Genomic DNA, 15142 nt, shown 5'->3' with positions numbered 1-15142 from the left:
TCCACAGCATATTTTTTTTCTATGGCATATGAGACCTATGTGGCAGTCATGCTGATAAAACTTCTCTGTGAGTAACTTTGATTCCCTCAGCCCATGAAATTCTCAGCAGAAGATGCAATCTAATTACAGACCTGTGACTGCTTGTTTAAACCCTGGTTTCCTAAGGAAATGAGACCTAGCCTCTGGTGCTTTTTGTCTTTCTCTATAACTTTTGAACCTGCTGTCCAATTTCAAACAAATTGGTGGAGGTGCAGCAGTAGTGAAGATAATTAAGTTTCTAAAAAAGTAGTGAACACCAGCAGTTGAGTAGGGGAAGGAGGAGAGGTTTATAACAATCACTCTTCCCGGAGGGCAATGGTCAGTCAGCACACAGCCAGCTTCTGCTCTGAGCAGGCCACGTGCTGCCTGATGTTCAAGCAGAGAGTGCAACACAGGAGGAAACTGGTGATACTCTGGAGCAATGAAGAGTTTTAGGGGGAGAAGGGGACCCAGAAAAGGACTGTAGCTATTTGTAAAGAAGTATATGGGGAGGTATGTCAAATTTGTAAACAATCAGGCTTTATTAATTTTTCTGCTTGAGGAACAACTCCTTTTTCTGTCTATTCACATAACTGCTAAACACAGAGCCGATCAGAGACCATGAAAACGCTAGGGTGAAGGCTAACGTGTCTCTCAAGGGCATTTTCCAGATGTACTGGCTTCCAAGAGTTTTATGGCTGTGACAGCTGTTTCACACCTCCGCTAAGGAGTGGCCTGTGGCATGCTTGCTCCGCTGCACTCCCATCCTGTGCAGTGTTTTTGCCACCAGACACATCAGCCTCCCGTAACAAATGTTTTGTTGTATTATGTAACCACACATTTTCGTGACTTCAGGAAATAATCCGTGTATTAAAAACAAAACATTAGCCAGGGCTACGGGGAGCTATAATTACCAGCAGTCACAAAATGGTGATGTCTGCCAGAGGATATAAAATTCTCCCAGATTCCAGCAGATGCTTCCTCACAAAGACGGGTGTGGCACTGCAATTTTGCAGGCTTTCAAGCTCTCTCCTTCACCGCCAGGCTACTCTTCGTAGCAAGAAACTTGCCCTAGCAATGGGTCAGCACCTGGGCCCAACTGCCTCTTGTATTACCAGTAAACTGCAGGCACATGCAATATGAAAGAAGTGGCTCTCTTTCAATAAACTTGTTTCTTGACTCTTGGTTTTAGTAAACATTTGGTTCCTTTCGGTATAACTTATATCTTCCTTAGTAAATTTTTACTCACTCCTACAAGGCAAAAAGTTCCTTCTTTCAAGCCATAGACTCCTTTCATCAATGCATTTTACCTGTCAACCACAATGTATAGTAAAATTTCTTTCATGGGCTTTTTGTTTTTACGGTGCTTGGAGTATTTGCCATTCTGTCTCTTAATGCTCTGCACAATATTAGGTCTATTAGTGACTGAATTTTTAAAACACACCTCCTGGATTTTAAAACAAAGATGTTAACACTACAGACATTGCAATGATGAGGAAAAAAAAAAAAAAGACAACATAGTGAAGAAAAAACATATTTCTGTAAGAATTTATAACAGACATCACCCCCACCCCATTCATTTTTTTTTCCTGCCTCTTCCATCTTATTTTAGTGCTTTTAGTTTCCATCTCTGCCTCACCACTGTTTTTCTTATTCATACTGTGACTATATTTGTAGTGTGCTCCACAAATTAGGCAATGCAAACACAAGAAGGTTGATCCATAACTTTCAGAGTGTAAATATCTTCCACAAGACAAAAAGTACGTCTCCTACTGTTCTTATAACCTATCCTTTATCCTTCGTTACACTTCAGGATTCCTTCTTCATTCCACTACCCTTTTTATTTCATTCCAAATATCATCTTTTAGATAACTTTTTGGCATATATAAATGTCATCAGATACTAACGTACCAAAGGATGAAGAAAGAAAAAAGAAAAAAAAACACACAACAGACCTAAGAAAGTGAAATGCCAACCCACATGAAGGCAGGTACTGCTGAAAAGTTAAGAAAAAAGCCAACAAACAAAGTTATAGTTTTGAACTTTCACATCGTGAGTATCATTAATTTTCTGTGCCTGAGGTGAACTCAGATCAGTAACACAGAATCATTTTGGTTGGACAAATCCCTTAAGATCAAGTCCAACCATCGAACTGACCCCTTGTGTCCCACTAATACACCATATCCCTAAGTGCCATGTTCACACATTTCTCAAATACCTCCAGGGATGGTGACTCCACCACCTCCCTGAACAGCCTATTCCAGGGCCTAAACACCCTTTCAGTGAAGAAATTCTTCCTCATATCCAAAGTAAGCCTCACCTGACACAACTTGAGGCCCTTGCCCCTTATTGCTTGGCACCTGAGGAGAGAGACTGACACTCTCCTTGCTGCAACCTCCTTTCAGGCAGCTGTAGAGAGCGATGAGGTCTCCCCTCAGCCTCCTCTTCTCCAGAATAAACTGTCCCAGTTCCCCCAGCTACTCCTCCTATATTTTGCTTTCTAGTCCCTTCACCATCTTCTTGCTCCTTTCTGAACACATTCCAGTAACTCTGTATCTTTCTTGCAGTGAGCGGCCCAAAATCAAACATAGTACTTGAGGTGTGGCCAAGCACAGAGGGACAATTTCTTCCCTAGTCCTGATGGCCACACTATCAGCTGGCTGTCAACCAGTAACCCCTGACCCTTTTCTTCCAGGTAACCTTTTCAGCCACTCTTCCTCATGTCCATATTGCTACATGGGGTTGTTACGACCCAAGTGCAGCACCTGGCATTGAACCTTGTTGAATGCCACACAACTGGATGTGGCCCATCGGTCCAGCCTATCCAGATCCCTCTGCAGGGCCTTCCTACCCAACTTGCTGTCCTCTGCAGACTTACCGAGGGTGCTTTTGATCCCTTCACCAAGATTAAAAATATTAAAAATATTAAAAATATTAAAAAAAAAACTGGCCCCAGTACTGAGCCCTGGGGGACACCACCTGTGACCAGCCTCCAACTGGATTCAACTCCACTCACCGTGACCCTTTGGGTCCAAAAATCCAGCCTGGTTTTCACCCAAAAACCAGCACATCAGTCCAAGCCATGAGCAGCCAGTTTCTCCACGAGATGGCCGTGGGAAACAGTATCAAATGTTTTGCTCAAGTCCAAGTAAGCAACATCCACAGCCCCTCTCTTGTCCACTAAGCAGCTTATCTTATCACAGAAAGAAATCAGGCTAGTCAAGCAGAACCTGCCTTTCATAAACCCACGCTGACTGGCCATATGATAACCTGGTTGTGCTGTATGTGATGGCCTTGTGATGGCACTCAGGATTATCTGCTCCATGAGCTTCCCTGCCACTGAGGTCAGGCTGATAGGCCTGTAATTCCCTGGATCCTCCTTCCTGACCTTCCTGTAGACTGGCATCATATTGCCAAATTTAGCATTAATAGAAGGAGTAACGACTCTGTTCCAAGTCCCAAATACTAAATTGGGATCATTTCCTTCATTTCCAGACAACAACGATCCTCCTATTGTAGTTTTCATTCATAAGCTATTCTACGAATTATTTTCAAACTTTTTACTGTATGTACTGTACAATAGAGATACTTTCAGCACACTTCTCTCTTCACAGCCTCTTCAAAATATATTAACACATTAAAACATAAGTGATCGTTTGCCATTTTCTTTGATTTAGATGTTGCATTTTTCCTTATGTGTTCTAGCATGATTTGCACTGACTGCTACTTTGCATCTATACATCCTTTCCTTTAAAAACAAAAATGTATCCACTAATTCCTATTAATATTCAGACTTCTTTTCTTTTTACCTTCTCAGATCTGTTGTGTTTAGATCCTGCTTCCGTCTCATTCTCTTACCTGATTTCTTATTAATTTTCTATTTTTTTCCTCAATACCTACTTTCCCACTCATTTTTTCTCTGTTGAAGACTGACACTTTTTTGAGCTTAATATGCCACATACCCTAAAAAGCTCTCCAACCAAAGACATGGAAGAATATTAGAAAACTGAAAAAAATAAATGAAATTTGACTTCAAATTGACCCCATTTCTTGAGAAACTTAGAATTTTCTTGAGAAATATGGCCAACTATTATTCCTTCAAGCAACTTATTGTCTAAGATTTTCTGCCTTGTCTTTTAGATGTATCCCAGGTGAATATTTACTAGAAACTGGCAGAATAATGAATAAGGAAATAAGAATAAGGAAAAAGGAAACGGATCAACTGGTGCACCTTTGAATTCCAGTTCCCTACCAAAAAGGTAGCAATTCACATACATCTGCTTGCTCTGTGTACTGAAAGCAAGAGAAGCTGCAGTAGTATGAAGAAAAAGGGAGTGGGTTTGTGTTTTGTATTCCTCTTCTCTTTAAGACGCTTCTTTATTATTATGATTATTATATGATTCAGTGTTCTGGTATCCTTAATTCACTTTATGTGGTCTGTATGAGCAGCTTTGCCCTTTTTTTGACTGTGGTATCAGGCCAACAGCTGCTTGTGTAGCTAAACATGTCTTGTAGATGATCACTCTTTCATTTTACGTATGAATTCCTTTCTACAAGAAAGCCTAGATACCTTTTGCTATTCTGTCTTCCACAAAACATTTCTGATGGGATCAACACAGTCCAACTGCAGAACTTTTCATTCCAGTGGCTATTACGAACAGCAGCTTTCAGAGCAAAATATAAAAAAGCTAGATGTGTTCAACGATAACAGCATCCATTGCACTTTACCCAAGAACAAGCAGATCTATTACTCTGTGACAAGCACTTGTCTTTTGTAAGAGTTCTGTCTTGGTTCTGTTTTCGGTCTTGGTAAGGACTGCAGCAATGAATCCATCATTCCTGTTCACTTTAGTCCTGGTGCTACTCCAACTCCCTCTCTTCCCCATGCCACCTGGCCTGTACCTTGAAGTCTGATCTACTTGACCTTTTTACTAAAAAGTGAGAAAAGCTGAAGACAGAGAGGCAACCCAACCAGATGGCAGTATGACAGCAGCCTCTGCAGAGATCCAGCAGACTGCTGGAGGGCCGCCCCAGAAGCAGGGGGAGTATCACCCCCTGAGAGCAAGGGAAGGCCATCCACAGAACCAGACTGAATAAAAACAGCATGTTCTTGAGTGCCACCCCAGACATGGCCAGACAGAGCGTGATGGACTACACCAGCCTGAACGAGCTGTTGTCTATCCATCAGATTGCTACTAATCATGGCTTGGAAGCAGGCTGCAGGCTTTCATTCCAGGTGTGGAGTGAGGTGAATGGGCTGTTCAGTGTGTTACGGCTGCTCTTTGCACTTGCCTGTCAAACATTCTGTAGGCAAAATGTGCTGATGAGGGGCCAGAAACAATTAGTTGTAGATGAAGCTCTCAATCTCAGAGCTCAGTCATGCTGGCCTGGCAAAGAAAATGGGAAATTCGTGCTTCCCTTCTCTAATGAAAGATCATCCTTGCCCAGTTTATCGAGCCAACCTTTTATCCTTTATCTCTAACACTTCATTTCTGTTAATGTAACCATAGGTTATATGTGAAATATTGGCAAATTAACATGAGGTCAATAATTAACTCGCATATGATATCATCATCCATAGAGCTACCCGAAGGGATATTCTGAAAGGTTTTCAAAGTGTTTCTTCTAAGTGCAAGCTATTTGTATTTAGGGAACTGGAGAATGAAAAAAGTACAGAGGGAGAAATAAATACATAGAGACTTACTTTCCAAGAAAAAGAAGTTCTTGCAAAGGTTCACTTGCAAGGAAATGTCTATTCTCCTCCACACGGGGAAAAACTGGTGGAAGGGAGGGAAACAAAATTAGTAGTAAAGCAGGAATACAGCTGGGAGACCTTTCAGTCTGATTCTGCTAAAAGAGAGGAAGTAGTCCAACTTCTCTGGTTTGGATGGAAATACCCATATGCTAAGATTTCTGTTTAGACAAATATATTGGGTAAATCCCACTTACTAAAATTACTTCTGTTAAGTAATCCAGAGTTATCTTTACAGACCTGTTATTTTCTAGCCTCTTTCAATATTATCTGCTAAACACTCTGAAGTGCTATCTCTTCCAGCAACCACATATTCACAAATGTTAGAAATTCACTCGGAAAAAAAAAAAAAATAAGCCAAGCAGCTAAAGAGAGAAACTGTGTTTTGAAAGAAGCATTTTAGAAACATATCAAAATACTTTCCTTCAGAAAACTCAAAGAAGCTCTTTGATCACTTCTGGCTTCCCCAAACAAACTGCAACCTCTTCTCCAGCACAGACCAGGAAACAACCATCTCCAGTGGACCACTGCATTCACATTCAAACAGCTTTGCAGCATTCTGACTCAGCAGGAAATGACCATTGCATAGATTCTTCCAGCTTGTGCGAAGCACAATGCAAAAAAATCCCAAACAAACCAAAACAAAAAACCCAAACTGCTTTACTAATCTCACACTTGAATAGAGGATATTCAAAGCGCCAGCAGCTATTGCATGTCCAACCTGCTTCATGCCACATTTCTACTAACATTGGATGGGTTTTAACAATGGGCATTTCCTTGTCAGCGCTCATCAATGTGTGACTTTGCACAAAAGCTACAGAATGTGGCATACTGAGCCACATTTAGTTTATGGTCAGCTGTATAAACTGCTATGAAAAATGCCCTTTCATGAAAGCAGTTTTTAATGGGATAGGCAATGAAGTAATTTCTCAGAGAAACCCCCAAAATACACGGAAGAGAGATTCTGCAATACACGCAACAAATATCTCTATATTATTGACTGCTTCACAAGTAACTAATATCAAATACAATTATTTTTTATAATAATTTTTTGTTAAAACATTTTGAGTCTTTGCCTGATCTCTCTTAATCCTCTACCATACTATAATATGAAAAAAAAATACCAAATCTGGGAGATCAGAGCTTTTCATGTTCGAAGCAGAGTTAATGGGGCTCTGATCAGTTAGCATAAGAAGTCATGGAACATAAGTGCATCATCTAAAATAGTAATAATAAAATAAACAGTTAATGTGTTTGAGTTTTTTCTTCCTGCACCCCCACCAATCTGGAAAGTAAGCAGAGAGATATTTTCAGCTGACACAGGGTTCACTCTGTTCTATATTGTGATACTGGCTCTTAGAGTACCTTCTACAGCCTTTGCATGTACGCATTCAATATCACCAGACTCCATTTCCTCTCAGCAATATCATTTGCAATACTTTTTTTGTTATTCCAATAACTTGCATTATGAGTCAGGTAATAGTGGAAAATGGTATGAATAAACAGTGAACGCCTTATTGAAACCACACTATTCCTGAATGACTTTCATTCTAGTTGGAGGCTACTACAGTACTGATATGAATCTTAAAATTGACTATGATGTAGAAAAGAAATGCTTTATTAGTTAGGCTTGTAGACACAAGCAAAACCTCTTCCAATAATTCTTGGGATTTTTTTTTTTCTCATATATAATTCATGAGCAATTTATATAGCAATACGCTGAAGGACTACTTAATGTGACATACGGCTGTGGGTTGCTTTGTGGCCTCTTTAAGAATAAAACCACTAAAGGACAAAGGATCTGTTCTTTTAATAGCTGTCCATTTAAACAGACTGTTAATTATACTAAATGAATAAGTAGAAAGAAAAGGCTTGAAATTTGTATCTAAAATTGTAACAAGTTTAATTCTAGAAATATGCTTGTTGAACAAAATTACTTTTTATAACATGTCTTAATCCATTCACAACCTGCTTACTTGGGCTGGCCTAGCATTTTCTCTTGTACTTTTTTCTCACTGCCAATGGCTTTTCCTTTATGACTGAAACCAAGAAGTAATTTGTTCCAATAAGAAAATATTTCATGTCACAACTCATTACTTTAAAACCATTAATTTAGAGAAAGGTTAGACATTCTCTTCTTTGATAGCAGGGGTGTTTTGGGGCAGTTTTCTCAAATAAGATGTAGTTCCATTTATTTTGCTTCGGTTTTTGTGTCCTTTAAAAGCTCTTTTGAGAATTCAAGAGACTGTAGGACACTGATTGTAGAATACGACTTGAAAAGACACAAAATGATAAAGAAGTAAAAAGCTGGCCCAGATTTCTTATTATAGGCATATTTAAATACATGACCTCCACATATATCTATCACTTATCTTTAAATTAGACATTATTAAAAGACATTGTGATTTTATATTAGATTTTGGAATATCTGGAAGCTTACCTCCTTGTTTTGCTTGCTATTTTATGTTTGAATGTAAGCAATTGAAAGAAGTCCAGAAGTACAAACAAATAACTTAAAAAAAAAAAAAAAATTACCATTGCACTAGAAGATGTTGAGTGACACACAAAAACATGAAAGATCCCCCAAACCTGACTGAACTGGTTTTCTTCTCTTTGGGCATATTTTCTGTTATATAATTTGGAAGCAACCAGGTGAGACAAAATCACGGAAAATTAATCTTGATTACATCATTCCATGAGAAATTCCTCTTCACACAGGGGAACCATTTTAATGCATTATATTAAGTTCCAATTAACCTTCAAAATAAGATTTAAATAGGAAATGTTATATTAGCTTTGTCCTAATGGAACTAAAAATAATCCCAGAATAGAACAAATCTGTACTTTTTTCTTCTTCTGTTGCCATTAAGAGCAATCTGCCCAACACTTAAGGATGTTTAAGTTGGTTCATTCTGTTTCAGACATTTTTGAGGATATGATTATATAAAAGATTTTATTATTCTATGTTATTAGAAACAGAAAATAAAAATGGTGGGGGAATTATACAGGACAGTACTGACACCAAAGGTTACATGTCAGTTACATATAATTGGTAACAAGGTTTTCTGCTTCAATTAGTTACTTCAATTAGTTTGAGAAACATAGGTGAAAATAATCTGTATTCAACAGAGATTTACACTTATAAACAACTATTCCAGGCCTAGTTAATCAGCATTGCAGATTATTCCAATAGCTTGAAAAGAAAACGGATGGGTCTCAGGAAACAGTAATTCAACCTGGATATAGTGAATTGTGATTTTAGTATTTAATTTAATTCACTTACCTATCTAAAAATAGTTATGGCTGGGATGAAAATTAGTCTGGCAATGTAGCAATAGTTGGTATGTCAAACAATGGCATAAATTCCATTTTCACTCAACAGCATTATGCAAGATTAGAATTGCAATGATATAACTAAGAAAAAATGTTTAAGAATCTTTTATATTTTTTAAAAAAGCAAGCACACAAAAATCCAGACATGAAAAAATACAGTATTAGTAGAGCTTTACCACTTGTCAACAAGCTAAATTCTATGTCTTCATCTGTGTTCATGGAAATTGAATGATCCCAACACACAAGTATCAATTGGGAACATTAGCTTTGACTATAACGTGTATCCCTCTTACTGAATATCTGCAGTAAAAGGGCCATTTGGCCTGATTTATGTACAAGGAAAATGATATTACAAACGTGCTAAACTGCTTTTAACTGCCTATTTTTTCCAAGCACTTGATATTATTACCAACCAGCCTTATTTTCAGCTAATTTTAAAAAGCATTTTTCTTTGGTAATGAAAGTTCCCTGAAACAATAAAAAAGAAAAATTTCTTGTTATATTTTTATACTAACAGTAAGCAAATTACAATCTATGACCCGTATGGTCATAAGAAAATTATCTTTTTATCATTTTCCTTTTTTCCTTTTTATTTTAAATCTGAGTGCTTCAGCTGAAAATGAAGAAGTATTACAGGAACTCCACTTCTGCCTAGCAGTGATGCACAGTTGCATGGTTACTGCATGTAAAGAAACCAGAAAAATACTCAGAAACATTACTGCATGCACACCTGTAATTCTAGACGCTGGTACATGAAAAAATAAAGAACCAACATATTTGAAAAACACAGATGAAAGAGTTGAATTGATTTGTATCAAATGATAGGCACAGCTGTTATTTTATGCCACTGAGGAATACAGGAATCTTCTTAAACAACCAACAGCAGCTTAGACTGTGCATCCCTCTCACGTGTTTCTGATAGGAATATACTGCCACAAAGGCAGCTAATCCACTCAAATCTAAATCTGATCAATTTGAATCTGCAAAGCAGTTGGAAAAAGTGTTTCAGCAAGAGTTGCCTAATTCTATTGTAGGACAAATACAACCGAGGCTTTCCTAATTTTCCATCATCCAAAAGAATTAGACTGGTCAATTTTCATTGGAAAATTGTGGAGGGTATGAAATTGTCATTGCTTTGAGCAGAGCATATGGCATTTTGATCTTATTTGTAACTATATAATAACAGTTGAAATGTTGAACTAAATCAAAATGTTTGAATGGTACTCACTGAGTACATTTAAAGCACAAAATACAGAAAAGGCAAACATTGCTTCAGGAATTTTGGAAGTAATCAAGTCATACTCAGAAACATGGCTTGTCTATTAAAATAATTAGAAAGGACATAAATAATAAAAGGGAATTCTAAAGGTTTTAAAAACCAAAAATAAAATGCCCATTGAGATTTACTACACTCAGCTATTAACCTGGTTTAGTGTAAATTAATGAGTGAGGCCAGACCTTGGTATTTTCTTAACTGGACATGATGAATGGGAATTTTAGCGCAAATTCAAACTAGAAAATAGACCACAAATTCTGGATTTCCCTGAACATAATGAAAACCCCAGCAACAAAGCAGCTTTTTAGTCAGTATTCCCAAGGTTATCAGTTTTTCTAGTACTGTAGCACAACTGAGCAGCTTGGCTGAGGCTTATGGAATAAAGCAGGAAATTAAAAACATTTCTTGCCTTCTACTAACTAAGAAAAGATATTTTTATAGAACAGAAACATTACCAAGAACATTTTAAAATACCAATTGCTTTAAATGACAACCTTTTGTTAAAATAATTGTAATAATGAAGCTCTTCTGCTCTCCTTTTACACAAGCAACTGGACCATTCAAGAGACTCCTATTTACTACATAAGTCTCTTTTCCAAGAAGGGATGCTAGAAAGATGAGTTAGTACGTGACCTTATTTACTAGACATTACAGGATAGCACATATTTCAATATGCCTTCATTTCCAGTGTGCTGAATTCATATAATTTGCAAGAAAGTGATGATTTAGAAAAAAAGAATACTGTAGATGTATTATCTATACTGTATCTATTTAGCAGGTGAGAAGCATTGGCTTTCATTTACGCTATTACTTTTCCAGGGAAAGCTCCGTATTTGAAGCACCAATATAGCATATTGCTGTTTGATAGCCTACTAGACCATGGCTGATAAGGTTATGAGTATTGCACTAATAATCAGTTCAAGAGGCAGCGTAGCATCCACTGTGACCCTGTGACTTTATCACATCTCTGCAAACATGGACCACAATTTATAGCAAGTTCGAGTACCTTTATCCTTGGGCTTGGCTTCTTGACAGAAGGAGCTCAGTGAAATTGAGTGAGATCCAGTTCTACTGTCTTCTCCAGAGTCAAATAATTATTCCCTGAGGACATCTGAGCTTATATTTGTCCTCTGCTTCTGAGCTCGTATCTGTCCTCTGCTTCTGGAGGGCACCCTCAGAAAGCACACCCTAAAGGACATTTCCCATTAATTGTGGTGGGCATATTTTGCAACAGCGGGTACATCTATGATTTCATCAGAGCTTTTTGAGCTCTTTGGCATGGTGGCTGGCTGCACAACAGGATCTCCCCTTGAGCAGGGATCCCTCTCAAGGTCACGTCTGCTGCAGAGATCCCTTACTCCTCATGAGAGATTCCTTGCCGCAACAGATCCTTGGTAAGTGATTGATGTGGAGACTTTCATCTGCACTTACTCAAAACTTTATACTAACGTTTCTATTCATATCATGTCTGGTGGTGTTCCTCCATTCAGATGCCAGACTTCTAAGTTCTGTCACGCTAATTAACGTCTTGCATATTTGAAGAAACAAGGCTCGCGGTAGGTTTAAGAAACTTCAGCTGCTGTGATTTTTCCCAGACAAGATGCCGATTTCTGCAGGCCATTACAGAACACTGCTATGTGGATGGATCAGAAGACAAAAGGTGGATGGAGGGAGAAACAGCTACTCAGAGAGGGAATGTTAAGTTAAGTGGATTCACCAGACCAAATGATTGCTGCAAAAAGACAACCACACGTCAAACAGCAATGACCACAGCTTTATATGCCAGATCAGGACAAATGACCAAACTGATCTGTTGTAGTTATGACTTTACAGGAGTAACTTTTCTTTGACAAGGTTACCTCTAAACAAGTTAACCAGTTTCCAGATTAGTTGAAAATGCTAAGTTACGTGTTTAAACAACAAAAAGTTATACATACACATCTAAGATTGACTTCTGAGGAGAAAGCTGCTTTCTTGTTCTAAATGCAGTGCATGTATTCTGATATTTGAGTTATCTGCATGCAATTATATTTTTTATATAGGCACATTATGAAGTCTTGCAAACATCTGTGCTTTATAGTACCTAAATCCAGCCAGGAAACATCTTCAGTAAAGAAATGTGATGTCATTTAGTAATTCATAAAAACTGGGGGAGACTGTTCCTTACCCAAAATGATAAACCTGTTTTAATACACTGGGACACGCAGAAAGGAACAGACAAGATCTCACTGATGGTGTTTATGAATACACAAATTGTGGCGGCCTCACTGGCAGGATATCGAGTCTGAAGGACTTACTTCATTCACATAATGTTTGATCAGTATTTGATGCACTCACACAGAACTGGTATCATGTCCAAATGAAACACTGATCTCATTTGTCTCATATTCTGTGAATATAGCAGGTGGAACCACTGTAGCACTAGACCATTGGCTTTTGAAAGATCCCACTCACCAGCAGTAGCAATCCATAACCATTTCACCTGGTAAGCTTTTGACTCATTTAAAAAAAGGAAACTAAGTATTATGCTTTACAATTGGCTTTAAAGATTGGATGACATCTTGCAATGACACCTTAATAAGAATGTCATTAAGCACTGAATTTAAATGGAACAAAAAGGGCCCTTCAAAGTAAATGCCCACTATTTTTTCTAAGCACTCTGCAGTAATTCTTACCCTTGCTTATACCTATGCAAAGCCATGGAACTCATTTCTGTTGAGTCAATGATGCTGTGTGTGTGCAACACAAAAAATACAATTTGCAAGATTGCTATCTCAGATTCCTGCAATCCTTACAGAAGGGAGTCTTGAATCAAGAGAAAACAGACAGCAGTGGTATGATAAATCTGAAAGAGTTTTATGTATCGAGTGGACAGAGGGAGGTAAGTGCAAATAAAGAAAATCTACAGAAATAAATTTCTAAATCAGCATGCTATGGAGCAGAAGCCCACAGAGTGAAAGAAGGTTCGAATGTAATAAAAGCAAGTTTGAGTTGATACACAAGGTGAATTTATGGGGAGTTTTAAAGATTCAGAATGACATGGTTTAGGAAGACAGCCAGACAAGATAGAAGGGGTTTAGGTATGTGGAAGGGAAGCAATAAAAGTGTCAAGCCAGCTGGTAAAGAGTAGGTTACAGGTTCTGTGCTACAAGTTACAGGAACCAAAGTATCACAGAATCATCTAGGTTGGAAGAGACCTCCAAGATCACCAAGTCTAACCTCTGAACTAACACTAACAAGTCCTCCACTAAACCATGTCCCTAAGCTCTATCTAAACGTCTTTTGAAGACCTTCAGGGATGGTGACTCAACCACTTCCCTGGGCAGCCCGTTCCAATGTCTAACAACCCTTTCAGTAAAGAAGTTCTTCCTAAGATCCAACCTAAAACTCCCCTGATGCAACTTTAGCCCATTCCCCCTCGTCCTGTCACCAGGCACGTGGGAGAACAGGCCAACCCCCACCTCGCTACAGCCTCCTTTAAGGTACCTGTAGAGAGCAATAAGGTCGCCCCTGAGCCTCCTTTTCTCCAGGCTGAACAAGCCCAGCTCCCTCAGCCGCTCCTCGTAAGACTCATTCTGCAGACCCCTCAATATTAAGCCATAGGCAGAGGTAGGAGATGAGGAAAATTTTGTGTGTTATACAAAAATCAGTAACAGGATAATATGGTACTAAACAACGTAAAAATAAATGGAGAAATTATATGGCTTCTGTTGCCTACCATGCTGATGAGAATGAACATGATAAATACCAACATGATAAAGCAGTAGAGGACATAGGAACAAAACCTAGAATTCATTTTGATACTGGAAATACCAGATTAAAAAAAAAAAAAAAAAAGTGAAATGCTAGAAAAGTAGCCAAAGTAAAATGTAGGATAAAGCTGTTTAGATTTTGTTGTATAACCAAATTCTCTCACTACCAAACCAAGCTCAGTGATGCGAAATAGTAGGTATAGAAACCAAACCAAACAAACAAACAAAAAAAAACAGGAGAGACTGGGAGTGGAAGGGAAGAGACACATTCACAGCACTTGCTCCCTGAGTTGTCAGGCCAACATGACAAATGGCTTGGTTCTCTTAAAAGGAAATTCTATTAAGGGTGAAGAGTGGGCAAGGAGTGGATGATGGGATTCACAGCAAGTCTTTTAGTGCTTGTAAAGAATCAGTATTTACTCAAACATCCAAACTAACAAGCACAACACCTGGGCTGCAGCGGAGCTGACAGACATGCATGATTCCGAATACCATGGGTCTATTACAGCATTACAGCAGAGACCTACAGTAGGGATAATTTGTGGCTCCAGCCTCAGAGTCAGCTCAGCACAATGAAAAACAAGATGAGATGAAGCCTGCAAAGTGAGGAGTTCAGTCTGGGCATTATATATATATTATATTTAAAGAGGCTACATAATCCTCATTGTTTATGACTGATCCCATCCCAGGCAATGACTGAGATGACATTTCAGTCCCCACTCCCTGAACTTCATAGATTTACAGCTTTCTGACCAAAAAGACCCACTGAATGGAATTTTTTTCAAGTCTTGAGATTATTTAACAGACAGTTAACATAATCTCTTTTGGGGAAATGAAACTGTAGCTTTCACGCTCTGAAGATGCTTCAGGATTTTTCTTATACCTGGGTGACTCAAAACCATTTCTTAAAAAAAAGAAAACCAAAAGCTTTAAGTGTTTCCAGTGAGGACATAAGTATTTGGAACAAAAGCAAAATCCCAAACGTGAGATTTAAGAAAGGACCATAAAGCT

At 38.3% G+C, this 15142-nt stretch overlaps 1 protein-coding gene across 5 annotated transcripts in view; it reads right to left on the bottom strand.

Moving 5' to 3' along the window:
* RNF182 (ring finger protein 182) overlaps positions 1 to 15142 on the bottom strand; it is a 32257-nt gene that overhangs the window by 3315 nt on the left and 13800 nt on the right. The window contains exon 3 of one of the 5 annotated variants that reach the window (XM_027451252.3): positions 5723 to 5795. The exons of 3 other annotated variants lie outside the window; for them this stretch is intronic. The gene's annotated coding sequence lies outside the window, so the exon portion shown is untranslated. Of the gene's footprint in view, positions 1 to 932; positions 988 to 5722; positions 5796 to 15142 lie in introns of those variants that run through there. One more of the 5 variants, XM_072033326.1, reaches the window with a different exon arrangement.

The sequence above is a fragment of the Anas platyrhynchos genome, chromosome 2 (assembly GCF_047663525.1).
Source record: "Anas platyrhynchos isolate ZD024472 breed Pekin duck chromosome 2, IASCAAS_PekinDuck_T2T, whole genome shotgun sequence".
In the NCBI taxonomy this organism is placed as follows: Eukaryota; Metazoa; Chordata; class Aves; order Anseriformes; family Anatidae; genus Anas; species Anas platyrhynchos.
This window is presented reverse-complemented; position numbering and strand designations above follow the sequence as displayed.